The sequence below is a fragment of the Hylobates moloch genome, unplaced genomic scaffold, assembly GCF_009828535.3.
Source record: "Hylobates moloch isolate HMO894 unplaced genomic scaffold, HMol_V3 SCAFFOLD_1, whole genome shotgun sequence".
Classification (NCBI taxonomy): Eukaryota; Metazoa; Chordata; class Mammalia; order Primates; family Hylobatidae; genus Hylobates; species Hylobates moloch.
In genome coordinates this window covers 144429203-144442310 of record NW_026652276.1, presented here as the reverse complement: position 1 = coordinate 144442310, position 13108 = coordinate 144429203, and the positions used below count along the sequence as shown (strand labels likewise).

Here is a 13108-nt window from a genome sequence, read left to right as displayed (position 1 = left end):
TGGTAGAATGCAGGTTCTTTACCACTGTGCTGTATCACCTTTTTCTGTGATTATGATGATCTTATCACCAGTTTCATACATGTGTTTATACATCTTGGTCTACTCTAATAAACTGAGTTTTTGGGGAACAGATAGTTTGTCCATATATTTTCTTCAACATCTAACCACATGCCTAGCGTCTAGCTGTGAGTAAATACCTATGGAATTAGCTGTGCGCAAAGTCCTACTTCTTTGATTCAATGAAATATTACTAAAATAGTTTCAAGATAGTAGTTTGAGAGGGAAGGTATGGACAGCATATTGTCATTTTATAGAAAATTATTTTTATTGATTTAATGTTTTAAGTGAACTCTGGTTATGGTCAAATCAGTATGTGAAAATAGTTGCATCAAAATTTAATCTTAAGAAAATGAAATTTCAATCAGTTCTTTTTTCTTTATCATCTCTTGGAAATGTACTTTACAAAAGAATGTTGCTGCTGTATTGCAGAAACATTAGAAATAGTGCAGATGACTGTTAAGTGCTTCCTTTAAGAAAATACTTAAAAATAATGCATAGAATGAGATTTTGTTTTTCATTTCATGGATACTGTAAGTTAGCAACATGGATCTGGTGAAATAATTATTTTATCTGTAAAATATAAGAGCAGAAGTAATTTTTAACATCTTATGAATGCTTAATTTAGCTGTAATATTTTCAATGGAAATTCAGTTTGTTGAATTAAATGGGTGTGAACCTATCACCTAATGTGGTTACAAAAGGATTTTTAATATTAAAATAGGCACGGCCTAGTATATTAAGAATAGCTCATTTACTTACAGTTCTAAACCTGGGTAGAAATGCTTTTGTAAAACAATTGTTACAGAAAACTTCTGGGACAGAATATAGGCGAATAAATACCACTTTTATTACATTTCCTTTACATAATGAACTGTATTGTAGATATCTAGAAATACATTTATAGGCAGGAAGTATTACCGTAAAAGCTTGCCATTTTAGTAGACTAAAGATACCACTTCTATCTTTATGCCTTGTTATGCAATTCACGGGAAGTTGATAGCTTTAAGAGTACTACTCTGTAAACAATATCACCTTTTGCTGCTTCCAAGTATTACACAATTTTATTTATAAATAGTAATATATACATTTAAAACTATTCTTGATTTTGGTAACAGAAAAATGTAACATTTTTGTGACTGTGAAACTATGCCACTAAGAAGTAATGATGTCCGAAATGTGGCCTAGTTGTTGGGGATGCAAAGATGATTTCTGCACTCATAAGACTTAGAGTTTAGAAAGGAAGTTGTGCATTAAATACCAAAAAATTTAATTATATAGGTTTATCAGAATTATGAAGTATAGAGTACTATGAAAGTATGTATTAGGAGAAGTTATTCTAATTAGGGCAGTTAGGGACATTGATATTTTGCCCTTAAAGAATGTGAATTAGGTATGCAAGGGTGGTAAGTGCAGGGAGGGTTTTGCATCAGGGCTAGGGTAATACTGGTATGTCTAAAGCTGTGGGGGTGGTGCAAATTGAATCTAGCAATATATTAAAATGCTTATAAGCCATTAAATCACATTTTAATTCCTGAGGTTATATGTAGATACCAGGCCGTTGGGGTAGTCTGGGTACGATATGATAATGGCAAGGACTCATTAGGGGGTGATGGAAAGAAACTGATAGATTCTAGATTCTAGAAATATTTACGAGGTAGAATTTACTGCTGCTTTGCTGTGTCTGTTCCTACTCCTACCACTTTTATGCTTTGAAATACTTTTGAATATTTTTATCCAGTGTTTCTCTTTAGCTATTCCCTTTGTTCATGTGGTTTTTTGCCTTAATACTTTGCTGCTGTTTTAATAGAGATTGTGAAGAAAAAGAACATAAACTCAGGTAGTCAATCTAACATATTTTACTGAACCCTAGCCCACTGATTTGAGATGTCACCTTTATTGTATATTGTTTCATTTAACTACTCTGAAGATTTGTCTGTTCCTATGACAATACTGCACTATTTGAATATACAGTGTTTTTACAGTTGATAGCAGGTACCTCCTTTACATTTATGCTTTCCTAAAAAGTCATGTTGGCTAGTTTTAGATACTTTCTTTTTCAGGTAAATTTTAGGATAAATTTACTCAAAATACTTTTGGGATTTCTATTAGGATTTATTCATTTTTTTTAAAGAATAATTTGGAGAGAATTGGCATTTTTACATTATTGAATCTTCTTACCTCAGAGCATGGCTTCTCCATTTAATCAATTTATTTTAAATGTCTCAGCATAATTTTAATAATTTTCATATCTGTCTGAACATTTTAGTCTTATTTGGTTATTACTGTTATTTAGGAAAACTGTTGATTTTTCTGTTGTTGCTCTTATGTATAGTCAGCCAAATTCTCATAAATAACTTTACTAATTTTTTCACTGATTTCTTCAGACCTTTCTGCAGTTCTTGAGAATGCAGTTATATCATCTGCATTTCTTAAAATGCTATGTCTTACTACATTACTTAAACTACAAGTTTGAAAAGTAGTCATCGTAGTGGGCATTCTCGTCTAGTCCCTGACTTTAATAGTAAAGCTTCTGATATTTCTCCATTAAATGTGATGCTTCCTATAGAAACTGGTATAAAATGACTCTTATTTCCTTCTCTTTTTACTAAGGTAAGGTTTTTTCCAGCAGAATTGGGATTTGAATTCTATCTGATACATCTTAAGCATTGAGATGAGTTTGGGTTTTTTCCTTATTCTATGATATTATATTAAATTACATTATAATTTTTTAACTGAGTTTTGAAGTCTGTGTAGAAATTGGAAAGCTTTCAGTCTTTTCTGTTTTGTTTTAAAAATGAATTATCTCCATCTTAAAGGTTTGATAGACTTTATTCTTAAATCTCTCCAGATCTCATGCCTTTTTTTAAAGAGAGGACCCTTGGAAACCTTTCAATTTCTTCTATTTGATCTGTTTTCATTTTTTACTTCTTTCTTTGATAATTGACATTTTCTTAGAAAATCATCTACTTGACTAGATTTTTTAAATAAAGTTGTTCATTGTATTCTTAAAAGAGATTTTAAAATATACCTACAGTTATTTTCTCATCTCATTTCTAATGTTATTTGTGTCTTGCCTTTTTTTAATTAATTGACACATAATAATTGTACATATTTATGGGGTACTTAGTGATGTTTCGGTACATACAATGTTTAGTGATCACATCAGGATAATTAGCATATCCACTATCTCAAACATTTTTCATTTATTTGTGTTGGGAGCATTCGAATATCCTCTCTTCAGCCGTTCGAAAATGTATACTATTGTCAACTATAGTCACCTTATGGTGCTATAAAACAGTAGAACTTATTCCTCATATTTAGCTGTAATTTTGTGTCCTTTATCACATCTCTTTCTACTCCTTCTTTCCCCCTATTCTTCCCTGCCTCTAGTAACCTGTGTTCTACTTTGTACTTCTGTAAGATCAACTTTTTTAGCTTCCACATAAGAGTGAGAACATGTGATGTTTAACTTTCTGTTCCTGATTTATTTCACTTAATGTCCTCCAGTTCATGTGATGTTTAACTTTCTGTTCCTGATTTATTTCACTTAATGTCCTCCAATTCCATCCAGGTTGCTGCACATGACAGGATTTTATTCCTTTTTATGGCTGAATAGTATTCCATTATGTATATATACCACATTTGCTTTATTCATTTATCTGTTATTGGACACTTTGATTGATTCTGTATGATGACTATTATGAATAGTGCCGCAGTAAACGTGGGGGCGGTACAGATATCTCATTAATACACTGATTTCCTGTACTTTGAATAAATTTGCAATAGTGGCATTGCTGGATCATGTGGTAGTTCTATTTGTAGATTTTAAGGAATCTCCCTACTGTCCTCCATTGTGGCTGTACTAGTTTACATTTCCACCAATAGTGTAAAAGAGTTCCGTTTTCTCCACATCCTTGGTTAAATTTATTCTTAGGGTTTTTTTTTCAGTTATTATAAATATAATGGCTTTCTTGATTTTTAATGCGTGTTGTTTGTATATAGATATACTACTGATTTTTGTGTGTTTATTTTGTATTCTGAAACCTTACTAAATTTATCAGTTCTAAGAGTTTTTTTGGTAGAGTCTTTTAGGCTTTTCTTTATTGTAAGATCATGTCATATTTAAACAGTAACAATTTGACTTCTCCCTTTCCAGTTTGGATGCCCTTTATTTCTTATTTGAAAAGAAACAAATAAGGACATTGTAGTAAAAGGGTAAATTAAGCAACAGGCTAAAACAATTATAAATGCACACAACCCTGGAGCACCAGATATAAAAGGAAATATTATTACATCTAAAAGAATAATAGTTGGAAACTATTTACAATATATAATATAGTTGGAAACTATTACATACAATATAGTTGGATATTGTATGTAATACAATATAGTATTATATTGTATTATAATATACAATATAGTTGGAAACTACAATAATAGTTGAAATATTTACAATAATAGTTGGAATTATTTACAATAGTTGGAATTATTACAGTAGTTGGAATTATTTACAATAATAGTTGGAAACTTCAGCATCCCATTCTCAGCATTGGACAGATCACCTAGTCAGAAAATCAACGGGATATCAGATTTAAACTGCACCATAGGCCAAATAGACCTAACCGACATTTACAGAACATTTCACCCAACAGCTGCAGAATACACATTTTTTTCATCAGCACTTGAAACATTTTCTAGGAAAAATAAAGGCAAATGTACAATGTCAAAGGAAAGAAAAATAAGTAATGAGAAGTACTGCTAACCACATTTATGACCATATGTTAGGGCATACAAGTCACAAAAATTTTTAAAAATCAAAATAATATCAAGTATCTTATCTGACCACAATGAAATAAAACTAGAAACCAATAACAAGAGAAACATAAAACTGTATGAAAACATGGAATTTCAACCACATGATCCTGAATGACCAATGAATGAATAAAGAAATTTAAAAGGAAATTTGAAAATTCCTTGAAACAAATAAAAATAGAAACACAATATATCAAAACCTGTGAGATATAGCAAAAGCAGTAGTAAGAGACTAGTTTATAGCAGTAAATGCCTGCATCAAAAAAGAAGATTTCAAATAACCTAATGATGCATCTGAAGGAACTAGAAAAACAAGAACAAACCAAACTCAAAGGTAGTAAAAGGAAGAAAATAATAAGGATCCGAGCAGAAAATAAAGACTAAAATAACACAAAGTCAACAAAACAAGTTGGTTTTTTGAAAAGATAAAATCAACAAGAAAAAAAGAGCAAATCCAAATAAAATCAGAAACAAAACATGTCACAACTGACATTACAGAAACACAGGGATCATTGAAGACTATTATGAACAACTATATGCCAATACATTTGAAAATCTAGAGAAAATAGATAATAAATTCCTGGACATATAAAACCTACCAAGATTGAGTCAAGATGAAATAGAAAACCTGAACAGACCAACAATGTATAATACGACTGAATCAGTAATAAAAAAAAAGTCTTCCAACAAAGGAAAGTCCAGGACTGGATGGCTTCACCACTAAATTGTCTTCTCAAACTATTCTGAAAATTGGAGGGGAGGGAATTCTTCTAAACTCATTCTACAAGGCCAAAATAACCCTGATACCAAAACCAGACTAGGACATCACACAAAAAGAAAACTACAGACCAATATCCCTACTGAACATAAATGCAAAAATCCTCAACAGTATTATCAAACCAAATCCAACAACACATCAAAAAGATCATACAACATGATCAAGCGGGATTACAGGGATGCAATGATGGTTCAATATACACAAATCAATAAATGTGACACATGAACAGAATGAAAAATAAAAACCACATAATCATCTCAATAGATGCAGAAAAAGCATTTCGTAAAATTCAACATTCCTTCATGATAAAAACTCAATAAATTAGGTAGAGAAGAAATGTACCTTAACAAAATAATGGCCATATATGGCAAACCCACAGCTAATATCCCACCGAAAGCTGAAAAGCTTTCAGCTTTTCCTCTAAGGACTGGAACAAGACAAGAGCATCCACTCTCACCAGTCTTATTCAACACAGTACTGGAAATTCCAGCAAGAGTGACAGAAAAGAGAAAGAAATAAAGGGCATCCAAATTGGAAAGGGAGAAGTCAAATTGTTACTATTTACATATGACATGATCTTACAATAAAGAAAAGCCTAAAAGACTCTACCAAAAAAACTCTTAGAAATGATAAATTCAGTAAGGTTTCAGAATACAAAATAAATACACAAAAATCAGTAGTATTTCTATATATAAACAACACACATTAAAAAATCAAGAAAGCCATTATATTTATAATAACTGAAAAAACTTTTGAAGTCTATTTTATCTGAAATGAAGTAAGTGTAGCTTTTGGTTTTCATTTACATGGAATATTTTTTCATCTCTTTGCTTTCTCTCTGTGTATCTTCACAGTTGAAGTGAGTTTCTTGTAGGCAACATGTAGTTGACTCTTGTTTTTTTAATCCATTCATCCAGTTTATATTTTCTAATTGGGGAATCCAATCCATTTACAGCCAAGGGTGGTGTTGATACGTGAGGACTTACTCCTGTCATTTTGTTGTTTTCTTTTCTCTTTAAAAAATATCCCTTGTTTCTTACATTCTCTTATCGTTTATTTTTGTGGATGAGTGGTTCTCTGTAGTGATGTTTTGATTTCTTCGTCTATGACTTGATGCTTTTCTTTTGCTGTTTTTAGAACTCTTTGTCTTTGACTTTTGGCAGTTTGAGTACAATGTGCCCCAGAGAGGACTGTTTGGATTTTATCAATTTGAGGACTTTTGTGCTTCCTGGATCTGAATGTCCATTATCTCCCAAGACTTGGGAAGTTTTTTACAACTAGCTCATTAAATATTTCCTATGATGTTTCCCTTCTCTTCTTCTTCTGGAACTCTCATAATGTGAATATTTGTTCACTTAATGGTACTCTTTAAATTATTCTTTTTTTCTTTTTGTCTGCCTTAGTTATTTCAAAAGACCTGTCCTAAGTTCAGAAATTCTTTCTTCTGCCTCGTCTAGTCCTTTGTTGAAGCTCTTCATTGTATTTTCTTTTAATTTCATTCATTGAATTCTTCAGCTCTAAGATTTCTGTTTTCTAATATCTCTCTCTTTTTGAATTTCTCCTTCAAATAGTGAATCATTTTTCCTAATTTTGTTGAATCATGTATCTGTATTATTTTGTATCTCACTGAGTTTCCTTAAGATTATTATTTTGAATTCTTTTTGTGATATTTTGTATATTTCCTAATAATTGGGATCTGTTATTGGAGAATTACTATATTCCTTTGCAAGTGTCACGTTTCTTTGTATTTTTATGTTCGATGTAGCTCTACATTGATTTATTTCTACACATATGGTAGAAAAGTTGCCTTTTCCAGTTTTATGGAGTTGTTGAAAAAACTTGGAGTATTGGTTGCATGGGGTGCATTCACTTCGTTTTTAGGTAGACCCAGTTGTGTAGTCTCTTTGCAGATTCTTCAGCAGTAATCAATTTTAGTGATGTTTGTAAGTATTTCAGTGGCCTAGGCTGTAAGAGTTTGTGGCGGTGATGGTGCAGCTTTGCCAGGGGTGGGCTCACTGGACTGTTTCTCAGGTCGGGGGTGCATGAGTGAACGCTGTGATGAGGCAACCAACTTGGTGTCCAGCTTGCTGGGATTATGGCCATGGGGCTGTTACTCTGGCTGGTGGCATGGGCACATGCCTGCTTGGCTGGCTTGGAGACACAATGCCTGGGATGGGGCTACTGGGCTATTTCTCAAGTTCTGAGGGGTGGTGTGCAGCCACTTGGCCAGTCTGGGGGCATGTCTGCCAGAGGAGAACCTACTAATCTGTTTTTTAGGTTCTGGGCTGGGTGCACAACTTCTCAGCCAGTCTGTGGGCATGTTTGTTGAGTTCAGGCCTCCTGGAGTATCTTAGGGCGTAGGTGCCAATGTGGAGCCAGTCCAAGGTCATCTTCACCAGAGGCTAGCCTGCCAGGCTGTTTTTCAGGCTCAGGACATGGGTGTGCAACTACCTGGCCACCATGGGGACATGTCAGCTGCTCAGTTGCTCAGGGACCTCTGCTGCTCAGGGGAGGGCATACATTCAGTGGTGTGAATGGCTCAAGGATGGGTTCTCCCTGTCCCTGGGTGTGTCCACCAGACTGTTTGGCCAGAAGTGCTGGCAGCAGGGATTGGTTTCCTTGCTCTGCAGGACCAGAGTCACAGCAGATCCTGGTCTGAGGTTCTGTGCACCTGGGGTTGTGGCATTCAGACACCTGTGTGGACTTCGTGGAATGAAAACAACTCCTAGGCTGGAAAAGTGCAGTGTGTACTTCAGAAATGGTTCTGATCTCAAGATGATGGGTGACATGCTGCAGCAGCTTGGCTCACAGGGAGTAAGTGCAGATCTTGTGCTCCCAGTCTGGGGGAATACAGCTGTGTGAATTCACAGCAGCTCCCCAAACTGGGCTCAGGGCTTGCAAGGACTGTGGATTCTACTAGGTAAGGATTGCATGTGTTTGCAGTGGGAGTGGAGGCTGCTGAGGTTCCTCTGATTACCTTCCTCCCCTACCAAGCCCCCGCCCCCACCCCCACCCCCACAAGGAGAAGTCCCTTCTGACTCTGGGCCATTCCAGGTTGGGGGGATGGGATGGCAGAGGCAGGATGCCTCCACGCTGGCCTTGTGGGCTTCCAGTCATCACAGGTACCTCTCCACTTCCCTGCTGTACTTCAGCACTCTCCCTTCAACACTCCAGTCAAATCTTAGCTGTTTATTTATTGCCATGGTCCTTTCTTGAAGCGGAGAATGTGCACCAGACACTTACAGTCAGCCATCTTACTGACATCACTCTTCATGTCTTATCTTTTCTTGATTAGACTAGCCAAGTATTTGTCTATTTAATTGGTCACTTGAAAAAGCCAGCTATTTATTGACTTACTGATTGAATCTATCTCTTTTGATTGGATGACTTTTGCTTTTCCTTTTATTAATGCATTTCTGGATTTAATTACCTTGTAAATTTTGGTCTTTCGTGACCCATAACAGTTTACTCATACTTTCCCGCTCTTCGCCCTTTTTTAATGGGAGTATTCTTCAGCTTGATCTTTCTGTGTATCACAATTTAATCTTTGTTTTTGTTTTTGTTTTCCTCTCTTTTTATTTGGTAGTAATTTTGTTTCTCTGGAGGCTCATGCTTTTGTTTGTTGAATTTAGTTAGTCTAATGCATGCTGCTAGTTTTCATAAGTGATTGGTGATTCATGGTTTATTCATATTTGTAACTGAAGAGCCTAGATTAAATCTATTAATTTTTCTCTAGCCCATGTAAGAATCCCATTTATGGCTGGGCGCGGTGGCTCACACCTGTAATCCCAGCACTTTGGGAGGCCGAGGTGGGCGGATCAGGAGATCAGGAGATGGAGACCATCCTGGCTAACACGGTGAAACTCCATCTCTACTAAAAATAGAAAAAATTAGCTGGCCATGGTGGTGAGTGCCTGTAGTCCCAGCTACTCGGGAGGCTGAGGCAGGAGAATGGCGTGAACCTGGGAGGCAGAGCTTGCAGTGAGCCGAGATCCTGCCACGGCACTCCAGCCTGGGCAACAGAGCGAGACTCTGTCTCAAAAAAAAAAAAAGAATCCCATTTATGTGTTATTGAATCTAGGGTCTGATTAAAATGTTTATCTCCTCTAGTGATTATTGAGAAGGAGTGGAACTTGTAGGTAACTTACCTTTTGAGTTTAGACTCTCCTTTCTTCCTGAAATCTCTAAGTAAATGGGAAAACCTTCCCTGTTTTTCTGGCTCCTGTCTTAACTTTGTAAGGCTCCCATTCCAGAGAGCCTCTTATTTTATATATTAAGTTTTTACATATACTAGAGTTGTCTGGTGTTTATCAATATCTGAATAATTATTATAGATTTATGTTTTAATATTTTATAGGACTAAATCATTTTGCTACTTTAAAAAAAATCATGAAAGTACATTATTTGAAGTTTGGTGAAGAAAGGGATTTGGTAACAAAGGACAGCTATTTCCATTTTAAGCAGAGAAACAGCAGGAGAGATTTCTGTAAGGAGGTACCAGCTCAGATTCCATTGTTCATAATTTTGGTGAGAGACTCTGCAGAATCACTTTTACTAAGTTGGGATTAGGCCCATCTCATTATTTGTTATAATCTTCTCACATGGTTTTTCTTTATCGTTTCATATGCTTTTAGGATAATATAGTTAAAAAGAACTATGTATTGTATTTTGACTATAAATCCATCAAATATACAAACTAATTTGAGAATGATTGACAGCATTATAATATTTGAGATTTCTTTCCCAGGACAAGGGATGTTGTCAGGTTTATCCATTTCTAGATTAAATTCTATATGATTAAGAATCAGTAACAACTTATGAAGATCTTTAAAATAACCAAAGATCTATTTCACAGTTTCTGTCACTTTTCTACTGGCTTAAACACCAATTAAAAAAAAAAAAAAGCACCTCAAGAATCAATACAGAAGGTACATTTTTAAAAAATCCTCAGTACAACTGGAGTTATGAACACTGACTAAACATTTGATAACATTAAGGTATTACTGTTAATTTGCTAGGTATTGCTAATTTGATACTATTGCTAACAGTATTTTGGTTATGTTGTTTAAAAGGCATGCTGATCTTTGAGACATATACATTGAAATAGGATTTCTGGAATTTGCTTCAAAGTTATATAAGGTAGAAAGTATACAGGAGTGTGAAGCAAGATTGACCATGAGTTGCTAATTGTTGGAGCTGATCATTGTGTGGTTTATTATGTTATTCTGTTTTCTTCATATATGTTTGAAGTTTTCCATAATAAAAGTTAAAAATAAAGACAAATGTACAATGTCAAAAGAAAGAAAAATAAATAATGAGAAGTACTGCTAACCACATTTATAGCCACAAGACAAAAGTACTTTTAAAAATTGATTCTATTGTTCCCTGCCCACTTAAAGGTAACTTGTTGACCTTAAGCAAAATTACTAAGTAGCTGTAGTTTATATTCTTTCTTATGTCATCTTTCTTCATCTTAATCCAATACTTGTTTTCCTTCTCCTTTGTCAAGTACACATTGTCCTCTTATTCGCGTCTTTACCTTCAAAAATTGTCAGTCATCCATGAAACCCCCGTAGATGAACCTGTCCAAGTTAACATACAAGAGAATGCTTTGTGAGGGAAATCAGGGATAGAAGACAGGAAATAGGTCTGATAGAGTATTAGAAAAATATTTGAATATTTAGAAAAATACTGGTAAAAATGGGAGAAGCTTGTTGGAACATTTGGAAAAAACTTAAGAGTTCTATATGAAAAACACTATTGATTTTATTTTTAAAAATTGAGAGTCTGAAGATAGGGAAGGTAAAAGCTGAAACCTCTAGTATCCTAACAGAAAATAGATAATGTCCAAAATGGGTCAATCACAAAGTAGCAATATTAGCATATTATCCAGAAAGAAGAGAAACTACGAACAGATCTGATTAGAAGAAACAATTAAATTCCTAGTAATTACTTCTGGGAGTAGGATAAGTTGGGAGAAGGGTAAGCAGCATGGAACAGAAAACTGTATTTTATAAGCCATTTAGTACTACAATCTGACTTTTAACAGTGTTTATATTTTACTTTAATAAAAATAAAAGTTAATATTAAAAATGACTTCTGTATTTACTGTTGATTTATTCTATGAAACATAAAAAGAGATAAAACTAATAAAATTAAGATTATAATATTGAATGAGGGGAGGGGTCTAGCATCACTCTCTTACATGTACATATGTTGTCCCAGCACCAGTTGTTGAAAAGACTATTTTTTTCTTTATTGAATTGTCTTGGCACATTGTCAGAATCAATTGACCATAAATTTATGAATTTGTTTCTAGCCTCTTGTTTAGTTGTGTGTATGTCTATATGCTGGTTCCACACAGTCTTGATTACTGTAGCTTTTTAGTAAGTTTTGAAATTGAGAAGTGTGAGGTCTCCAACTTTGTTGTTCTTTTTGAAGACTCTTTTGGCTATTTTGGTTTGAGTTTCCATATGAGTGGAATGAGCTTGTCAATTTCTACAAAAAAAAAGAAAAGGCAGTTCAGATTTTGATAGGGAGTGTATTAAACCTGTAGGTTAATTTGGGAATTGTTGCCATTTTAATAATAAGTCCTCTGATCCGTGAACATGGGATGTCATTCGCTTTGTTTAGGTCTTCTTTCATTCTTTCAATGATGTTTTATAGTTTCATTGTACAAATTTTGTACTACTTCTGTTACATCTATTTCTCAGTATTTTATTGTTTTTGATGCTACTATAAAAGGAATGGTTTTCTTAATTTCATTTTTGGATTGTTTGTGACTAGTGTGTAGAAATACACTATGTGTAACAACATATTGGTTGTTTTATATTAATCTTGTATACCGAAACCTTGGTGAACTCACTTATTAATGATAATAAATTTTTGTATATTAGGATTTTCCATATACAAAATCATATGATCTGCAAATATAAATTGTTTTACTTATTGCTTTGCAGTCTGGATGTCTTTTTTTTTCTTTTCTTTCTTTCTTTTTTTTTTGCTTAACAGCCCTGTCTAGAACCTCCAATACAAAGTTTAATAAAAATGCCAAAAGTGTACAGCCTTATTTTATTCCTTATTAGGAGTAAAAGCACCATTAAGTATGATATTAGCTGTGGGTTTTTCATAGAAGCCTTTTATCAGAGAGAAGAATTTCCCTTCTATTTTTAGTTTGGTGAATGTTTTTATTATGAAAAGGTTTTGGGTTTTGTCTAATGGTTTTCTTTGAAGTGTCATTTGGTTTTGTTCTTTGTTTTATTAATAGAGTCTATTGATTGAGTTTTTATCTGTTGAACCACTCTTTCATTCCTGGGATAAAGTGAACTTGGCCATTACGTACAATTGTTTGTATATGTCACTGGATTCAGTATTTTGTTTAAGATTTTTGCATTTGTATTTTTAGGAGAGATTGGCGGTAATTTTTGTGTGTGTGATGTTGTTGGGTTTAGTATCAGG

At 34.0% G+C, this 13108-nt stretch overlaps 1 protein-coding gene across 7 annotated transcripts in view; it reads left to right on the top strand.

Moving 5' to 3' along the window:
- PALS2 (protein associated with LIN7 2, MAGUK p55 family member) overlaps positions 1–13108 on the top strand; it is a 117365-nt gene that overhangs the window by 34981 nt on the left and 69276 nt on the right. The gene's annotated exons all lie outside the window — the stretch shown is intronic.